The sequence below is a fragment of the Arvicanthis niloticus genome, chromosome 4, assembly GCF_011762505.2.
Source record: "Arvicanthis niloticus isolate mArvNil1 chromosome 4, mArvNil1.pat.X, whole genome shotgun sequence".
Taxonomy (NCBI): domain Eukaryota; kingdom Metazoa; phylum Chordata; class Mammalia; order Rodentia; family Muridae; genus Arvicanthis; species Arvicanthis niloticus.
Genome location: NC_047661.1, coordinates 38,063,036 through 38,082,273, shown reverse-complemented (window position 1 = coordinate 38,082,273; position 19,238 = coordinate 38,063,036). Strand labels below are relative to the sequence as shown.

The 19,238-nt window shown below is 42.2% G+C and overlaps 1 pseudogene; it reads left to right on the top strand.

Annotated features, from left to right (window-relative positions):
* The first annotated feature begins 16,714 nt into the window (after window positions 1-16,714).
* On the top strand, window positions 16,715-18,496 carry LOC117707314 (RNA exonuclease 1 homolog pseudogene; annotated as a pseudogene).
* The last annotated feature ends 742 nt before the right edge of the window (window positions 18,497-19,238 follow it).

The window sequence follows — 19,238 nt, the reverse complement described above, 5'->3', positions numbered from 1 at the left end:
GGTTTTCATTGGTACGAGTTTCTTATTAATATAAAAGTGAGATGAATATTGATACTCTCATGGGCATTGTGCCTGTATAACACATTTAGGAATACAAGGCCTAGACCCAGTACTTCTTTAACTTTTTAAACTGATTTGGTACGGTTAACCTATGAGTTAAGGGACTATAGCAAATTCATGGCTTTGAGTATATTGTTAGGAGGTTTCCCATATTTTATTTAGAAATATCTGAGAGGAGTGAACAGACAACAGTCCAGGTTACCTTACATGGATAGTTGGTTTTCAAAACGTCAGAAGGTCATAGAATTGACGCTACAAATATTTATATATTAATGTCCATTCTGATTAGAGACCTGTCTGCTCCTGACAGCTTCCTGTCATGGATTCTAAGTAGAAATTGAGCATCCTTGGAGTTACTCCAGTTGTGTGGTGACAGCCACTAGGCAAGAATTGCCTCTTTCCATCTACAGACAAATTACTGTCCAGAAAAGGACACACATGCAGAATAGTCAACTGATTATATCTGCCTAGACAGAGTAATCAGCCCTTAATAATCCTGTATCACTAAGGTCTGTCAGAGGACTATAAGCCAGAAGGCTGAAGATTTGGTGCTCCAACGTTCGGTAGTATAGGGGCTTTTCAGGTGTTCAGCGGTCTCCATAAATTGGCTAAGTTTTAAAAGCAATGTTTAGTGCTTCCCATAACTTCAGTCAACTCAGTCATTCTGGATTTCTGATGGGGTTGATGACCTACAGTCTCATAGCCAATCCTGGCTATTTACTTTGAGAGAAAAGATCTGAGTAAATAGTTTTCAGCTGACATTCATTCTAAAGCAAAAAAAAAAAAAAAAAAAAAAAAAAAAAAAAAAAACCAGGATCAAAAGTAAGTGTTTTAGTTAGAAGAGATGACAGAGGTTCTGGTTAGTCAACAAAATGATGGACTGGGTATTAGGACTATCTTGTACTTCACTGGTACAATTAGGAATAAGTATGCTCTAACTGTATTTTGAGAGAAAAGTTTTACTTTAACAGGAAGAGTGATATGTAGGAGGAGCTAAGTGGGAAGGAGTATTGAGAGGAAGAGATGGAGTAAGGAGAGAAGATGAAGGAGAGGAGAAGCTAGGTGATGAGAGAGAGAAAGAGAAAGGGGGCATGGAGGCAGATGTTCACAGGTCTCCACCAGTCAAAGATAGTTTTTATATCTAGGTTGGGTATTGGGTTACACTTCTGATTGAGCATTACCAAACTTATAAATCCTTTGATTAACATTTAAAAAAATTGTATAAAAGCAAAAAGGAAAGGGGGGCATGGGACAAAGGTTTTCTAGGGAGGGAAATGGGGAAAGGGGATGGCATCTTAAATGTAAATAAAATATTAAATAAAATTTTTTAAAAAAGCAAAAAAAAAAAAAAAGAAATCTTTAGGTTTAACTTTGAACATGTACAGAGGCAGCTTTGGGCTAAAGTTAATTCAATTAACAAATGTGCTCCAAAGGAGAAGTTTAAGATGGGTGTACGATGGGAGGTGCTAATTGTGCATGAGACAGGGCATTCAAGTTAGACCCATTGAGTGAGTGGGAGTTACTGGGGCAAAGGGCATGAAGGCAAGGGCAGACTTCCTGAGCTGTTCTATGCAAAAAAATAAAGGCTGTGAAAAGTTTTTTAGACCAGCAAATGAGGGTTGAGTCAGGGAAGCAAAAAAGGTTAATTGATGGCTGAACTCAGAGCAAGGAGTGAATTTAAATGGCCATCCAGAGGCCAGGTGGACCAGGGCCTCATCTTCTATGTGAGGTTAGGTTTATCAGATTACAACAGGGTGTGTGTTTTAAACTACTGTAGGATGCCTGTGAGTCAAAATTAGACAGCACACACAGAGGATTATGAGGACTAAACATATTCCTTACTCTTGCTCACACTTTTGTTTATAATAGTGAAAGAACCATTTTGTTTTCTTTGTTCTGTGAAGGTATTTTCTTGTCTCCATCTGAAGGATGAGTTGGGGAAGTGAGTGTAATGGGAGATAACTTTGGAAGGATTGTATCAGTCTTCCTCTAGAGAAGAGCCACAGGTCCTAAAGACTTGAAAACTAGGACACAAGGACTTGAAAATTAGCTGGAAGAAGACTACACTCACTTAAGGAGTTCAAAATTAATAGGCCATGTCAGAAGAGTGTGGTAGCCCCGCTGAGGCCAGGAACTGGGAAAAAATGAAGGTCCCATTCCTTCCTTTCCAGAAAAGCAGCCAGGGATTCACTCAAGGTTGGACCAGCAAGAAAACAGTATGTGATGGTCTTTATTGTCAACTTGACAAGACGCTGGCTTTGCCTGTCAGGAATACTTGGCCATGCCAGTGAGGGGTGGTGTTGATTGCATTAATTGAAGATGCAAGGCCCATCCTGAAAGTGGCTGCACCTGGGATTGGTTCTTGGCCTAATGGAAAAGAGAAAGTGAGCCGAACACAAACTTTTATCCCTCTCTTTCTGACGGAGGATACAATACAACCAGGTACCTCAAGTTTGCTAGGCAGTAACTTCCAAATCAGTGTTGGCTGTAATCTTGCACATCAACCAACTGTCTGCTGAGAGTGCTGCTTTTGTCAGCATCAAGAAAGAAAGCAAGATGCAGCTCTGTGTGCACTGAATATGAAAGTTTTCAATGCAGGTCAGCACTGCTGTTAGAATGTCAGCAGCAGCGCTGAGACTGAATCTGCCATAGAGTTTACAGAGGTCCAAGCAAAGCTTTCTTTGATCCTCCTGTAGTACGTGTCCAGGAGCATGCTTCTGTCTCCAGAAAGCAATAGTCTTCCCTTTTCCTTCTAGATCTTATGTAGATGCTTTTTACTGGCAGACTAATGGAAATCCAGAAGAAAATGGATTCCAGATCTGTGACTCCTAGTTTCTCTTGTGTGGGGCCCAGGGGATACTGGAAGAGGGTGGTGTTTGGGTCAGATTAACAAAGGAATGATGCAGCACAAACTGTGACCCTGAGCCAAATGTGGTGGCACTTACCTTTAATCCCAGCATCCAAGGGGCAGAGGAAGGAAGAGTTCAATAAGTTTGAAGCCAAACTAGTCTAAATACTGAGTTCCAGGCAAGTCAGAGGCATATACAATGAGACCCTGGCTTACAAACAAACAAAAACAAACAAACAAACAACAACAAAACAAATCTGAACTTGAACAATCACATCTGGCTATTGTGAGGGCAAGAAGGTTTACAAGGTTACAGGTTGCTGTTTTGGGGTTGGGCTTTGAGCCAGGGAGCTGCCCAGAAAAAGAACCAATCAGATGTGCATGTGCGTGCCTATATGTAGATGTGAGTCTACATCCATTGTACTCCCACAGGCAGATCCGTTAGAAGAACCTGGCATATGTATATAGACTGGCAAGTGGCAAGTTGGCAGGAAAGGTCTTTAGCCTAGACATACAAGATTGGCAGCTGCAGCTCAAGAAACTCATTTGCTACCAGAATGTTCTTTCTGCTCTGAGAAACTGGTCTTTAGTTCGGTTGAGGATATTACCTGATTGGAAAGGCACCATGGCTCTTTCATTTCTTTATTCATACCCAAGAAGTTATACCTCTGCTTTGGAATAAACAAAGACTGATAGATATATGCTGTACTGGCTGGTTTACTGTGTCAACTTGACACAAGCTGGAGTTATCACAGAGAAAGGAGCCTCTCTTGAGGAAATGCCTCCATGAGATCCAGCTGATCAAGGGTTGGAGTGCCCATTGTGGGTGGTGTCATTCCTGGGCTGGTAGTCCTGGGTTCTATACAAAAGCAAGCTGAGCAAGTTGAGCAAGCCACGGGAAGCAAGCCAGTAAGCAGCACCCCCATGGCCTTTGCATCAGCTCCTGCCTCCAAGTTCCTGCCTTGTTTGAGTTCCTGTCCTGACTTCCTTTGGTGATGAACAGCAATGTGGAAGTGTAAGCTGAATAAATCTTTTCCTCCCCAACTTGCTTCTTGGCCATGATGTTTGTGCAGGAATATAAACCCTGACTATGATATATGCCCTCAAATTAAAAAAAAAATGTTTATTTTATATTTTATTTTTGTATGTGCACATGACTGCAGTGCCCAAGGAGTCTAGAAGAAAAAGTCAGGTCCCCTGGAGCTAGAGTTAGAGGCAGGTTCAAGCCACCAGACAGGAGTGTTGGGAGCTGAATGAAGCACTCTTAACTGCTGAGCCATTGCTCCAGCCTCAAATAAAAATCAAAACAAATATTAAAGCCTAGTCCGTTTAGTTTTGTCTCTTAAACCAAGCAATTATTTTCTTCCCTTAGATTTAGGAATGTGTAAAGACATCTCTTAATGCCAGGCCCTCTTGACATTCTGTCTTCTGACCATTTATTCATTAATTCTCGGGATTGTATCACCTTTAAACAAGGATTTATTGCATGTGTGTGGGCACTGAGATAAGGTAGTGACAAGGAGAGAAGGTCAGATCCAGAAAACCAGCCCTTGCACTAGAGAGCAATCATTTGCAGTAGCTGCAAGGCTAAACAGAGATCAAAGCAAGCATAGCACACATTAGATGATAAACCCATCAGAGATACCCCAGAGATGCACAGGGAGGGAAACTCCATGTACTAATTAAGGAAACGGAACAAAATGTATAAATCACGATGTCCTTGAGTGCATTTTCTGAATATGGACAGATGAATGAAGAGAATTGTTGATCAAACAATTTTGGGAGTTGGGACTGTAACAGAGTCTCATGGTGTGGCTCTGGCTGGACTGCTACTTGGCAACTTGTAGAATTCTCAGCTACCACATCTGCCTGCATGCTGCTATGCTCCCCTCCCTGTGAGGATGATGGACTAAACCTATGGACTGTAAGCAAGCCCCATTTAAATGTGTTCTTTTTATAAGAGTTGCCATGGTCATGGTGTCTATTCACAGCATTAGAACACAAGTTAGACACACACCATACAGAAAGATCTCTAAAGCTCAATATCAGACTGTCTGACTTACTTAAGTGCTATACAAGTTGAAAAGCTAGAGAATAACCAATTTTTTTTACATATCTTCTAATACCAGAAATGCAAATTATATATTTTTTCCAGGTATTTATGTGTTCATTAAATCCTCCATAATCCTAAAATAATCTCTCTCTCTCATATATATATATATATGCATGAATATTTATGTGTGTATATATTTAAAAGTACAAAAGCAAAGACTAATCTATTTATATCTCATGGAAAACATTATTCATTTGTCTTGTGGTACATAGTTAGTAGTTTTGGATGTCTCCTTGTGATTTTTGGATCCTGTCTTTCATACCAACTTGCTGATACCAGGATGAACCTTCTTGGGTTCAGTCTCATAAGTGTAACTCAGATGCTTTCCTAGGAGAAGTCAATCTGAGGGAGAAAACTCAGTGGAAGTGAAACTTTTGCACTTTTTTTTTTTTTTTTGGTGTGAGAAAGGGAAAAGGTTAGTCTATGATAACAGACATTATCTTTTCCTGTGGAAAACCTTGGTCATCCTGGCATTTTGCTCATCCCAGGGTATATGAATACATTATTCTGTAGCAAAATTAAAGAGATCCTTGGCTCTTGGAGGGTGTGTCATCCTGAGTTATCAAACTCTGGAATTTCAAAACAATCAATCTCAAGAAGGTGGACTGCTTTTATGTAAGAGTTTCTTCTGAGATTAAAAAATTCTATCCCACAGAAAGAAGGTAAACTACTCAAAAGAACTTCAGGAAGTCCCTGAAGCTGCTAGATTCACTAGGCACCTCCTTGACAGAGTAACTAGTAAAAGCTTTAAGTGCCTTTCAGATGGGGAGGAAGCTGAGCTGCAAAGAAGACTCCTAGATGGGACCAACTGCCTAGAGGAAGCAGAAACCAGCAGATCTGCCTGGAAGAGGTGTAGACCAACTGAGGCACCAGGAAAGGACACCCTTCAGCCTGTTGAGCTGTCTGCAGGCTGTGTAGTGTGCTCCAGGTTCCCAGCTTCATGACTTGTCACCCATGCTGGGGTGGCCTTTGGAGATACAGCTGTCTTTGAGTCATTTCTGCTCCTCTAAGAATCCCCTCACCCATACTCCTGTAATTAACCTCAATAAAACTTACTGGTTCATCAGGGTAGACTTAGTGGCTTCCATTCTGTGGTCTTTCGTGGGCTGTCTATCTGGGGTGAGTAGACAGGTATGATTCATCTTCCCAGAAAAAGTTTGTCATACAGCAGACGCAGCGATGTACATACAGTTCTCATGTGTGAAATTCTTTTTAAAAAATATTTTAAAGTGTAATGAAAAGCAAAAAAGAAGTCCTGAGGGTGAAGAGGGGTTGCTCTAAAAAAGCCTTATGAAGGACTGGGGAGGTGGCACGGGTTGGTCTTTGAGCAGCTGGACACTTGAGCCTCAGTTCTGTGTACAGGGATCAGGGTCCTTTGCCACAGCAGACCCCCACCTTTCATGCTTACCGTGATCTGTAACCTCTCCTTCAGCCAAGTGGGGCGCCGCTCGTCCTCTAATGGCGCTCACAGGGCAGCTAGGGTTTCTCGACTAAAGCCAGCTGTATGTCTACCACAGCACATTTTATTTAGTAAGATCGTATATTCTAGGGGAAGTTAGATGCGGGTGCCATTTACCGACGCAAGAAGGAAATTAGACACATTATGTGGGGCCAGTCCTCAATGAAAGCAAATCTATTGTGTTCCGAATTCCAGGGAGCACTCACTGTGAACTAGTAACGCGAGTGCTGACAACCTGAAATAAGTAATACCTGCTTTGACTTGCTCCTAGTTCAGAGCCCCTTTGGGTGACTCTAGAACATAATTAGTACCTTCTTTCTAATGCACTTTAGAAATGTTTGTGGAAAAACAATGTTGTTAGAAATTTGTAATGCAATGGTTGTAGTGTTTGTGAATCCTGTGCTCTTTGAAAAGCCACAGGATTTTCCCTTTTAGTTAGGGGCTTCAGAACGAAACACATATTTCTCTGGAGTCTGAATATAACCATTGTTTCCAGAATCTTCCTATGTTTTTTTCTGGACCCAGTAACCCAGAAGATAGTGTGCTATCAGGATGGAAGGGATTTGGAGGGTGGTCAGTAACTCTGCACTTATCTTCTCAATGTCTGTAATCATGAGTTATTTCCCTCAAAATGCTATGGGAGAAAAGTTCGTAGAGAAAGCGGAACTGCCATTTGATTGTGTCCTGGATGGACATGATTTCTAATAGCATAGGGGTTTGTCAGTGGTGTATCTGAACACGGATTCAGTGTGGAGAATCACTCCATTGCTATTAAGTGGAAGGCTGTGAGTACTGGTATGTAGCTCAGTGGTAGAGTCCTTGCCCGCAAGTGCAAGGACAGGATCCTGAATTTTACCCCCAGTACTACAACCAAACCTAAACCAAGTCTTGCTGCCCTAAAGAAAAACTCACTTATCATGATGCAGATGGCGAGAGGCTTAACATGCTATGCACATAGTTTTAAAAAATTAGTAAAACTTTTTAATGTATCATTAATGAATCCTTACTTGTTTTTAAAAACTGCGGAAGCCTGGTCCAGATTTCTGCAGCCTATTTACGGCTACTGCTGGTTTTTCTTGTTGGTTCAGTGAAGGTGAATTCCTTTAGGCCCTATGACTAACATCTCTAGATTCAGAGATTATCTTATGAGTTCCTTAGAAAACTTTGGAACAAAATGAATTCAATCTTTACTGAGTATTCAATGTGGTCATACCTCTAGGGATATCCACTGGCTTCTGATTTAGTGCTTGGCTGCAAAACATTCTGGCAAGGAAAAGAGCTGGGATAAACATTCATTATTGGGGGGAAACCATCAGGGACCTCGAGCTTCCTATAAGACAGAGACAATCTCAGTTTAAAGTTTTCTTCCAGAAAACTTGACGTCATTCGTCTGTTGGCAGAATTCACCATTTGTACTCTTAAGAATACGATATAAAATGTAAGACACGGATTGTACCTTTTGTCATCTAAAAGTTTTAAGTGGATTCTCTTCAGAAGATTCGTTGAAGGAATAAAAATCTCAGGCATGTGTGCTTCAGGCTATGGGTTTAAAAAACCTACAAGGGCCTGAAGGATTTTCCTGAAGGAAAGGGAAAGTCAGTTTCCTTTTTTAACTCGGATGCATCAAAAGAAATTTAATCTGTGCTCCAGAAGTCCTTCTTAGTAGTCACCAAGTCCTTTCTCCATGACATATTTTCATATTTGTGTTGAGATAATGTTTTAAAAATTTTGAAAGCACAGAAAAATACTGTGAAAAAAGAAGACCCCATCCTTGCTCTGTGTCCAAATCCCAAGTTATCATAACTCATGGTTTTGGCCAGAATGTTGTTTTTCTAAGCCTGCTTTCTGCACACATATTGATAAATTGATGTAAGAGTTCTTGGCCTCATTCATATTAGTGTTCTGCATTGTGTGTGTGTGTGTTGTATGAGGGGGTGGAGTAAACTATGTGTGTGTGTGTGTGTGTGCATATGTGTGATATATGTGGGGGTAAAATGAGGTATGTGTATGCATGTATGTGTGTGTGTGTGTGTGTGTCTGTGTGTGTGTGTGTATGTTGGGTCATAGGGGTGGGCTCAGGTCTCAGAGCACTATGTATAAACCTTTCCAGTTCCATTTCAAACATCTGTGTTCAAAGCCTAGGATAGTGAGCCAGTTAGCATGATGTCTATACTGGGGCAATTGGAGAAGTGGATGAAACCCATCTTCATGGAACTGAGTCTCTATCCAACACTTGCTATTATCAGATTTGATCACTTTGAAATCCTGCCTCTAGGTGGAGAGAGCATGTTGGGCCCCATAGAAGACTGTCCTGAGGAATCAGGAGGCAAAGACTGATCTTTGAGCCAAAATACTGCTGTATTTCTTTGTCATTTAGAGAACGTCCTTGCCTCCATCCCTTCTCTCCCTCTCAGGAAGAGGCCTCTGCCAGCCATGCATTGTTTCTCCTTTCAATTGTTTTTTGTTTTGTTTTGTTGTTTTTTGTTTTGTTTTGTTGTTATTTTGGTTTTGTTTTTTTGAGTCAGGGTTTCTCTGTATAGCCCTGGCTGTCCTGGAACTCACTCTGTAGACCAGGCTGGCCTCGAACTCAGAAATCTGCCTGCCTCTGCCTCCCAAGTGCTAGGATTAAAGGCGTGTGCCACCATTGCCCAGCTCAATTGACTTTTCATTTTATGAAAAGATTGTAGGTTTTCATGTGACTTTTAAATAACCTTTAATTTTAGTTATCCCCGTGGCCCCCTCCCCCATTCCTTCCTCTTCCCTGCTTGAACATTTCCATTCCCAAGACACACTCCCTGTACTTGTAGATTACTCAAGATCTATCATGATTCTCCTCCCTTGAGGCCCCCTGCTGTTCATGGCCGCCTCCTAGGTCTCCAGTACCTATAGAAAGCTAAGTTCAGACTTAAGAAAGTTGAATATATATATAAAATAAGAGACACAAAGCCAGTATTTACATACGATGAGAACATTAGTTTCTCCTGTGCTTGACCTCACTCAGTATAATTTTTTTCCAGTTTTATCTACTTGCATTCTGGTTCTATTTTCTTTGCAGCTGTATATAATTCCATTGTGTGAATGTACCATATTTTATTTATCCTTTCATTAGCCATTCATCCCTTGATGAACAGCTAGGTCAATTTCATTATCTAGCTATTGTGGGTAGAATGGTACTAAGCATGGATGAGCCACCAAGCTTGGTTATTCTTTAAGAATACAATTTTAAGAGTTTAAGAGTTTAAATTCTACCAGGCTTCTGTCCATTTGCATAATTGCTTGATTACAGTATTAAAACTAAAAGATGTGTTTCTGGATCAATAATAAAGAACTAGCAAGAAAAACAATCAAATCAACAACATTATCTGAGTCTTCATAATAAATATTTGGATTTAATTACAATTAAAATCATAAGACAGAATAAAGGTATTAATATAATTTACATTTATACTATATATTTACAAAACATAACCTTTATTTTCAAATTTGCATTTGAGCCATTATATCAATTCGATTAATTAACAGCAATGAAATTACATAACACAGAAACATTAAAGTGACTGCTAATGTTTCTTGTGGCCCCGGGACCTTGGTTATGCTTTTTGGAGTACAGTTGCAACTGTAGTGAAGGACTCACTTCTGTCCTTGTGTTGTGTGACAGATAACATCAGCCACTGCTGGAGAAACAAACCTGTTGCCAGTGGAGGCTGTGCTGGAGAGGAGACGATTTTAGGGCATGATTGCATTAGATTTTGGTGACAGAGAAGGAACAGGAAGTTCTTTTCTCAGTAAATTGACCTGGGAATCTTATCCGGTATCGATGGGACCAGAGGCTTGTTCTTCTATCTGGTTTTGTGGGGAATTACTAACCATTGTATCCCTCGATTCCATTTCTGAAGGCCAGCCTTCATGTTATTCATAGAAGACACAGTGTGATGCATGAGTTCCTGCCATGTGCAGAGCTGAGGTGGGGTGGAGGTGGGGGTGGGGGCAGATCTATGTTGTCCTTTATGGAAGGATGGCTAGATGGTGTTGGTCTAATAAAGGCTTCCTGTGGTCCTGCTCCATCCAGGAAGTGTGGTATCTCAGGGACACAGCCTCTGAGTTGTATCAGTTGCCACATCAAAGCTCTACAGATCCGATACCTTAGTACAGATTTATTCTCCCATAGTTCTAGAAGTCAGAGCTCCAAGATTTGGGTGTTGTAAAGCTGATTTGCCCCGAATTCTCTGACATTTGCAATAAAGATCAACTTCCAAGTAGGTCAGCCTGGGATAAAGCAAGTTCCAGATCCAGGCATGATGGTATACACCTTTGATCTGGGCTATACCTTCTGCTGGAAACCTACATAAAGACATTGGAAGAAGGAAGATTCACTCTTCTTTGCCTGCTTACACTTACTTGCCAGCACATCTGTTAGAATCCACTTCTACAGAAGACCAGCTCAAACAACTAGTCTTATGAGACTGAGCAACTACTGGATTCTTGGCCTTCCCATCCACAGCTGCCCATTGTTGGTTTAGTTGAACTACAGACTGTAAGTCATCACAATGAATTCCCTCAATATAGAGAGACATTCTGTAAATTCTGTGACTCTAGAGAACCCTGACTAATACACAGAATTAACCCACTATGCTGGTTAATTTGCAGCCCACATTAGTCAGCTTAGTGTTTCCGTCTTCCACAGCATCCCATACACTACCCCCTCCCCAGACAAAGGCGTGATTTGAGATTTGAAAGAAATGCCTTTCCCAAATTAATACATTACCAGTTTCTCAGTATTCCCAGGTAGCCTCTGCCTTTACTAGTTAAATAGAAGGATTTTAGTTCTATTTTACACATTTCCCACTATACTGCTTGCTTCTCTTGTTGCTGTGAGAACAGTCACTAGAAGGACCAAAAGGTTGTTTTGGGGCAGGACTCCAAAGTACAGTCCAACCTGGCAGGAGAGTCATGGCACAAGAGCTTAAGGCACTGGTCACACTGCATTAAGGATGCAGAGAGGTGAGTGCTGCCACTCAGCCCACACTCTCCTCATACTTAATCTGGGCCCTAGCCAATGGATTGTGGGTTTTCCTACTGAAAGGATTAAAAATTTTCAAAATCTCCTAGCAGGCTGGGCAGAACCAAGAGTGCAGGTCAGCTTGGTCGTGAGCTCTGTGTTTCAGGAACTTGGCTGACCACAAGATAGATGGTTGGTTATGAATAGTCTCTTAGAGAATAGCCCATACAAAATGTTCCCCATGACTGTACCTTAGACCCTGTCACAAACTGAATAATGGGCTGGAACTTTTCACAGGTACTCTCCAATGACCCTCCTTCACTCCCCCTGGGTTGTAGTTTCCCCCCTGGGTTGTGGTTTTTGCCTTTAAATTTTCTCTGCCTCCATTGCCCCTGCGTGGGCTACAGGTCTTGACCTCAACATGTTGATTGAAATATACCTCTTGCTGATTGCATCAAGTTTGGTGTCTTGTGAGTTAATGGGTGGCCATGAATTCCTGAGGCTTGGGTGAGGTCCTCCTGGGGGCCTTACACTACCTCAAGTAACCTAGTCCATGTAATTCCTCATAGACTCATCCATAGATTTGTTCCCATGGTGACTGTAAATCTCCGTGCTGTATTTCTGTCTACTGGTCCTCTCTCCTGGACATTTGGGCTGATAACACAAAAATTAAAAATGGGAGACTGGGGTGTGGCTTAGTTGTGAGAGTGCTTCCTAGTGTGAAAAATTTTGATCTAATCTCTAGCACCATACAAACTAAGTGTTATGTCAAATGTAATTCTAGAAATGGAGACAGGAAAATCAGAAATTCAGTGTTAACCTGAGCTATAGATGGACTTTGAGGCCAGTCTGGACTACATATCACTGTATCTGTAGTAAAGAAGCAGAGAGCAAAGAATGACTGCATGCATACTGGGGTTCAGCTTGTTTTTTCCACTCTTGTGCAGTTTATTCAGGATTCCTTCATAGGAAATGATGCTACCCACAATGCATGGGTCTTCCTAACTCAGTTAATGTAATCAAGGCTAACTCCCCACAGACATATCCAGAAGCCCTTTTCCCAGATGATTCTAACTTAGTTAAGTTACCATATTTTCTTTGACAACAGATGTTGAGAGAATTACAACCCCATATCCAAATAAATAAATAAATAAATAAATAAATAAATAAGAGAAAAAAAAAGTTATACTCAAGTTCTCAAAATTGTGCTGCCCCTGAGATCAATGTTTTCAGGTTCTAAAAGGTGATTTGAATACCTTAAACTGTTTTCAAAAATCAACTCTGCAAAATTAGGATTGATGCTTGTAATCTCAGAAATTGGGAGGTGGGGGCAGGAGAATGTTCAAGCCCATCCTTGTATAGTGAGTTTGAGACCAACCTGGACTATCAGACCACTGTAAGAAAAAAAAAAATTGAAGGCCAGTCTAGGCAACTTGTTTAGATGTTGTCTTGCATAGTAAAGACTCTTGGGAATATTATTTAGTGGTAAAGCACTTTCCTACCACGGAAGACACAGAGCTAGAAAGAACACACATCACGACAATAAAAGCTGTATATGAATAATCCACAGCCAATATCCTCCTAAAGGTAGAAAAGCTTGAAGCAATCCCACTGAAATTAAGAATGAGACAGGGATGTCCACTATCACCAACCCTTTTCATTATTATGCTTGAAGCATTGCTGAATCAAGAAGGCAAGAAAAGAAAATTAAAAAGACACGGATAAGGAAAGAAGTCAAAGTATTTCTATTTTCAGATGACATAATCCTCTGTTAGAAATTTCAAAAAGTCTACCAGAAAACTTCTAGAGCCGGGCAGTGGTGGCACACGCCTTTAATTCCAGCACTTGGGAGGCAGAGGCAGGCGGATTTCTGAGTTTGAGGCCAGCCTGGTCTACAGAGTGAGTTCCAGGACAGCCAGGGCTACACAGAGAAACCCTGTCTCAAAAAACAAAAACAAAAACCTTCTAGAAACAATAAACAAATTCATCAGAATACAGAAACAACTTGCACCATCGATGGGTTTTATATTTTTCAACAACAAATGTACAGAGAAAGAGATCATGAACACACTCCCATACTGAGTAGCAGCAAAGAAAATAAAACATGTAGGAATAAACCTAACCAAAGTTAGGTTTGAGGGATGAGGGATGGGGGCTGGAGAGATGGCTCAGTGGTTAAGAACACTCAATTTCCACCAACCACATGGTGGGTCACAATCATCTGTAATGGGATCTGATGCCTTCTTCTGGTGTGTTCACATACTTAAAATAAATTAATCTTAAAAAAATTTAAAAAAAGAAGTGAATGATGATAACTTCAATATTATCCTTAGTGATAACTTTAAACTTCTGAAGAAAGTGATAAAGACACTAGAAAAAGAAAGGCATCCCACGGTAGAATTAACACAGTGAAAATGGCCATTCTGCCAAAAGTTATTTACAGATTCAGCACAGTCTCAGTCAAAATCTCTATCTCATTTAACCTGGACCAGCAGGCAGTTTTTCAGTGGCAGGTCTTGAGGGAAGACCAGGTCAGAAGATAAAGAGACAAAAAAGCGGAGATCAGAATGTCTGACATAAGCTATGTCTCATGCCAAGCACATTTATTAAGAAGTACAGCATCTTATGTACTATTTCCAGGGGAGAAATGGACAGAGTCTGCAGAAGTTACCATACAATAGGACAAAGTCAGCAAGAAGCTAATCAAGTAATGTTTCACAAAGGCAACTCAAGATATTTCAAGACTGTTACAAACCGAGCACATGGTGGCCTTGGTACCTAAAATTCCAGTCTTTTTAGGGGGATAAAAATCCATGTTCTCAGGAACTGAAACCTTAAGTCCTTTGAGACCTTAGCCTTAGCCCAAGAATAGCTTTTCCAAGTCCATTCTTGAGCAAGGACACAGAACTATGCTCCCTTTATCCTTTCATCGGGGCCTCTTGAGAAAGCTTTGGACCAGGTCAGCCCTGAACGTCATTTTTTCAAAGAAATAGAAAAAAAAAACTATCCTAAAATTCATATGGAACCACAAAAATCCCCAGATAGCCCAAACAACCTTTGACATCATCATCATCATCATCATCAACAACAACAACAACACAAAACACTTGAGGGATAACAAATCCAGACCGTAAGATGTATTTCAGAGCCTTAGTAGCAAAAACAATACTGGCACAAGAGCAGACACATAGTCCAGTGGAACAAAATTGAAAACTGAAACATGAGACGCTTCAACCATTTAACATTTGATGAGTTTGACAAAAGCTGAAGCTGGAGGAAAGAAAGCATCCTCAACAAATGGTACTAGGAAAGCTGGATGGCCACAGACAGAAGAATGAAATTAGATCCATATTTATCACTTTGCACAGAACCCAGCTCTAAATGGATCAAAGTCCTGTGAAACCCGAAACACTGAAACTGTAAGAAGAAAACAGGCAGTGGCCACACGCTGCAGGTGGAGGGACGGACTTTCTGACTAGGACTCCATTTACTCATGAATTAAGGCCAAGAATTGACAAGTGGGAATTCATAAAACTAAAAATGCTCTACACAACTATTAAGAAACAATCAAGCAGACAAAGGCACAGCCCATGAAATAGGAGAGAATCTGCCAGCTACACATCTGACACAGGTTAATATCCAGAATAAAAGAACTTTAAAAAAAGAGTATAAAACAAACAACCCCTAACTAACCCATTCAAAAAGGCCTGGAACCTGAACAGAGAGTTCCTTAAAAGAAAAAAAAAAAAAAAAAGAGTGGGGTTAGGTAGGGTGGGGATAAGAAATGTATTAGTCTGGGTTCTCTAGAGTCACAGAATTTATGGGTAGTCTCTATATAGGAAGGGAATTTGTTGATGACTTACAATCTGTAGTCCAACTCCCCAACAGTGGTCAGCAGCAGCTGTGAATGGAAGTCCAAGGATCTGGCAGTTTCTCAGTCTCACAAGGCAATCAAGCAAATAAGATTGAATCTTCCTTCTTCCAGTGTCCTTATGTAGGTCTCCAGATTAAGGTGTGGCCCAGATTAAAGATATGTACCACCACGCCTGGATCTGGGACTTGCTTTGTCCCAGATTACCATGAACTCAAGAGATCTTCTTATAGTCTCCTGGGATTCAGAACAAATTCAAGTGTTTACTGAGTAAACTGCCATTGTTAGGATCTAATTGATTTGTTATTTTGAAATTAATGAAAGTACAATTTACATATATCTTATTTGAGGCAACGTCTTAAGGTTTAAGAATAGTTAAAGTAAAATAAAATATAAATAAAATAAAAGTAAAAGATGCTATTTTACTTCTCATTTATTACTCGGAAATTGTGCAAGTGCTGTTGGTAGCCCAAGAGCTACAGACTCTCTGGAGATGGATATCAGATTACCAGGCCAGGAATTCTGTGTGACTGACCCTGGGTAAAGTGAATGAAGTCTGTGTGCCTTAGTTTTCTTTCTGTGTGCTTGCAAGATAATAGTGGTTATAAGACTACAGGGCCACTCACAGGCAAGAGCCTGACCTTCCAAGGTCAAAGCCTGGAATTTCAAAATCTATTTGCTCATGGCCTTACCTTAAGAGGCTGAGGCAAGAGCTCAAGCCGTCAAGGTGGGGGTATCAAGACTGTCTCAGAAATGGAAGAGAGGGGAGAGAGGGAGGGGGAGGGGAAGGAAGGGAGGCTGAAGAAGGAAAAAAGCGGGGTGGAGGGAGAAGAGGGGAAAAGGGGAACAGAAGGAAAGAAACATAAAATATCCCCACACACCTAAAATATAATCATAACCCAGGGGATGGTAACACATCCAAGAGAGTATATGGACTGCTGAAATTGGACTCTGAGTTTAAAATAAAATGAAGAAACAAAATGCTATATCCATATTCATGGAAGGGAGCTAGTTCTAGAAGGAATTAGGGGGTGATGGTTAAGATAGAAATGCAATGTACGAACTTCTCAAAAGAAATCAATAAAGACATAAAATAAAAAAAATCAATCAAACAAACATGAGGACAAAGTGGAAATAGGAATTCTGTTTGAGTCAATGACTACACTTCCTGGTAGGAGGAGCCCAATAGTCCGGAAGCTGTCTAGAGGATAGTAGATCCAATGTGATTGGATGTGATCGGCTTAGATTAGAGGGAGTTCCGCCCACCACCTAGTATTTAAGGGCTGCAGCGCCGCCTCTGCCTCCATTCCCACGCTGGTAGGCGAATCGGACTGTTCGCTCTAGAGCTGTGTCTCCAGAGCAGCATGAGCCTGAAAGCTACAGCGCGAAGTTGGTTCCCACCAGGGCACCCCGAAGCCAGGAGAGTCCTGGTTCATCCAGTCAGAAACGTCTTGCTGTCTTACTACCAGTGCCCCCCAACTTGTTGCCAGACCCACCAGCTCATCGAGGTCCAGGTGCCTTCCTGGAGGTCTGGCCCTGGGGTGCACCACTGCTGGCTTGCAGAGCCTTGGGAAAACGGGCGACCCCAGCTGGTCAGGAGGAAGATAATCTGCCCTGAGAAGTTGATAATGTCTTCCTCCGCTTCGTCGTCGTCGTCGTCGTCGTCTTCCTCATCGTCGTCTTCCTCCTCATGGTCGTCGTCGTCTTCTTATTCATCCTCAGCTTCAGCTCGAGAGAAGAGGAGGCTCATCCACATGGCCAGACCCAGCCTGGCCAACACCACAGCTGCCAAGAAGACCTTCAGCAGCAGCAGCAGCAGAGCCACAGGTCAGCCGCCATACTTGAACACCTACATAGTTACTCAACACCAACCTAACTACAACTACACTTGTTTTGGAATGAAGAAACCCATCCTCACCAAGGAGTTTAAGGACAAGATCCCTGCTGCCTTGCGTCAGCATTACTTGGGCTTTTTCATCGAGGCGTACCTGAAGTTGTCCTCTTCACATCTGGAGGCCATAGAGAAGGCTCAGTCAGAGGAGAAAGTGATCTACGACCAAAGTCCCAGCAAGAGAAAGTACCTGAATGTTGCCCTGCACACCCTGAAGACGCTCAGGGGCCTGGTTCCCAGCGCCATCCCTGGTCTCAGCAAGGCCACCTTGTACAGCCGCCTGCGGAGCTATCTGCTCACGGAGGAGCAGCGCAAGGTTCATGGCTTCCCATTCGCGCATCCGAAGAAGCCAGAGTCGGCAATGCTCTTCACACAAAAGCAGCCGCTGAACTCCTCACACAGGGCCTGCTGCCGCTGTGGCATCAAGTACCTCGTGTCACCCTCGGGCGGCTGCCTCTGCTCAGAGCCTTGTGTGTACCACTGGGGGCGTGCCCTCTCCATTCGCGTGCAGGGAGGCTGGCAGGTGCGCTACTCGTGCTGCAACACGCCCATGGGAGCCACAGGCTGCAAGGTGGCCAAGCAACACGTGCAGGATGGCAGGAAGGACAACTTGCATGGCTTTGCCAAGAGCTTCCGGAAGAAGGACTGGGAAGCGCATGCGGGAATCTACGCTCTAGACTGTGAGATGTCCTACACCACACACGGCCTGGAGCTCACCCGTGTCACAGTGGTGGACGCTGATTTACATGTGATTTACGACACCTTCGTCAAGCCGGACAATGAGATTGTGGACTACAACACTATGTTTTCCGGAGTGACCGAGGCAGACCTGGAGAACACCGAAGTTAAGCTTTGTGATGTCCAGGCCACGCTCCTTAGCCTGTTGAGCACTGAAACCATCCTCATTGGACACAGCCTTGAGAGTGACCTGCTGGCTTTGAAGTTCATCCATGGCACTGTGGTGGACACATCCGTGCTCTTCCCGCACCGCCGAGGCCTCCCCTACAAGCGCTCCTTGCGAGGCCTTGTCTCCCAGTATCTCAACCAGAAGATCCAGACACAAAGCAGTGGACACAGCTCCATCGAGGATGCCAGAGCCTGTATGCAGCTGGTGACCTGGAAGATTCAAGAAGACGCCAAGACCTCTAGCCCCTCTCAGCAGCAGGCCGCTTGCCAGAAGAGCGACTCGCTGCCGAAGCTGCGGGTTTGCACTAGCCGATACACCCAGACGCCCGAGAAGCTGGAGATGCCGTAGATGCCAGACATGTTGTACCCGGAGGAGGAAAGTGATTCAAATCAACTTCCATAGCTAGAGATTTGAGGACTTCTTCGCGTTGATTACGGATGTGTAGGTTAGGAGTGGATGCCATACAGTTGTTAAATTTTTAGTCTAAGCCTGAAACCTTGCAGAGTTATGCTGTCTTGCCCGCCAAGACTGGGAATTGCTGGACGCATTGTGGGTATGAAAGGGAGGAGGAAGTATTTCAGCTGATTCCAGAACTTTCTCACAGAGCTGACCAAAGAAAACAGCCTGCCTGCCTTAGAGGTGAGACCGTTTTGATTTGAGGAGTGTCGCTGGAACTGTTAACTATGACTTTAATTTTCCCTAAGTAGAAAGTCCTCAATACGTCAAGAAGATTGATGAAATTTGTTGGAAATTACTAGTTCCAAGCAACACTGATAATCTCATTTTCAGGTTTTGTTTTGTTTTGTTTTTGTTCTTGGGGTTGAAATAGTTTAAGATTTTATTTCTTAGATGGGGGTAACTTCTTTCTTTCCACTTTATAAATAAATTCCATTTATGAAATATATCAATTATAAAATGCAAGTGGTTTTTGAATGATTTTCAGAACTTGGTTGAAAGTTGAATTATTTCTACTAGAAAATATTGGGGATCCAAACGCCCGTTATCTCTTTTTATGATTCTTTCTTTTAACCAGAAAATCAAATGCACTTTTGTCTTAACTGTGAAGAAAGCCACCCCAGCTGTGTTAACA